This window comes from Vipera ursinii (genome assembly GCF_947247035.1).
Source record: "Vipera ursinii genome assembly, chromosome: Z".
Lineage (NCBI taxonomy): Eukaryota > Metazoa > Chordata > Lepidosauria > Squamata > Viperidae > Vipera > Vipera ursinii.
In genome coordinates, this window is record NC_139517.1 from 85831784 (window position 1) to 85833796 (window position 2013).

Genomic DNA, 2013 nt, shown 5'->3' on the forward strand with positions numbered 1-2013 from the left:
TCACGTGCGAGCTTGAATGCAGCGGCTCTTGCAGGTCGGAGCCCCGCCCAGCCGCCCTCGAGAGGGACCCGGAAGCATCCCGCATGCGCGCGACTCTTCTTGGAAAGTCTACGCCACTGCGGGGCGCATCTTTTCAGCAGTGCCGTGACATCACCACCCGCCCGCCCCTCTATTTCCGCTTCCAGTTGCCTTGCCCCGGGTGCTGACAACCCACGCTACGCCACTGAACATATGCGGGGTTTGCAGCAGATATTTTTTCTTTCCACCTAGGGAAGAAACATCTGCTATTACCCAGGACTAAACGCTCAACCTTCTAAGCAGGAGAAAAGTGTTTTCACCACTAGGTCACTAGGCCATTCTCATAGAAGCCAAGATTTACCAACCAGGCAGTCAATAAATGTTTAAATCCAGGAGAACAATATTCCATAAATGATAGAATATTTTCTCTGAACAATTATGGCAAAGAAATTTTCATAAACTGACTACTCTTGTAGCAATAACTTGTCTCTTCATGATAAATATTTTGATATACAAATGATTCCCTGGTTCTTCTTAATATTTAGAAAAATCCAACATAAAAACATTTTTTTTCTTGCATGATATCCTGTTTGCATTTTTAAGTTAAAATAATTGAATAATTCACCCAAGTTGAATATGTCTTCCCAATGATATCTATTAAGGATGACTTGTTGAGAATTCCAAGCCTGCAGGAAGGTCACCAACAGAAAACACATATTCTTCTCAGCAATGTTTCCCCCCACCCCCATTTCTGAAACAGCCTAACCTTAGCCCAGTGTTTATCAACCTTAATAACTTTAAAATTTGTGGATTTCAGCTCCAGAATCCATTTTCAAAGAATTGTGGAATCATGGCTCTGCCGGACAGCATATGGGGATGACTAAAGATCTGCTGTTCAAATAAGCGATACATCAAAATGTTCTTGCTGTATTGATTATACTATTGATATTCTAGGTTTTATGTTAATTGAAAGCTATTTGAAGCCTTCAGAAATGGAGTTACATGTAAGCCAAAATGATAAATAAATGCATAAATAAAGTAATCCTCATAAGTAATGGATGCTCAAGATGGAAATACTTACTGTTTGCAGTATCTTCACGATGAATTCATCCTTTAAAATTTTTTCCACAACTGCTGGTCAAATGTGCTATGGCAACTGTTAAAAACTGGTCAAATTATATCATAGTTGCCTCCATAATTTGCTTGTCTAAAGCAATTAATAGGTGAGAATAGGGCAGTCTATAGACAATCAGAGTAAAACCCATTTTATATTATTGGTATTTTCTGAGGCTATCTGAACTTGGAGAATTAACTGGAAAATTCTGATGTAGTCTTATAAAAATGCTATCTGGATACTATCCTTGCTTATCTTTTCTTTGATCAAAGCTTGGTGATAATTTTGGTAATGGTTGCACTGAATCACTGACATGTAGGAACAGGCTCTTCTACTTAAAAAGATAAACAGCAAGATATAAAAATTTTAAGGACAAGGTAAAACTTAGAAGGTAGGAAACAAAACCTTCAATGTAGGTTACCAACTTTTCATTCTAATAAGACTTGCAAAGGATCAATGCTGTACCAGCATGATTTGAGGGTTTTTTATTTACACAAATGATGATGTGGCCAGTTCTGTCCTTCAATAAATAAGGACAGGTCCCCAAGCTCAGCTATATTTGGAATTGAAATAAAGTTTGGTAAATTAATATTAATAATATTAGTAGAATGCAAAGATGCTTAGACAGTCTGAATAAACGTAATTGACATATTGCAGAAAAGCCATGGTTGATAATGGTTTTGTTACGAGTAGATGACTTTCATTTTTACAGCTTACCTTTAAGTATTATTTTCTCATAAATAAACTTTATCCCAAGTACCTGTAATTACTGCTCATGTTAATATTAATATACAGATACACAGAAAGGAGACTGTGTCCCTCAATATTTGTGCTGATAGAAATGCTAGAAGATCTCTATCATAACAATACTCCCTTGTTCC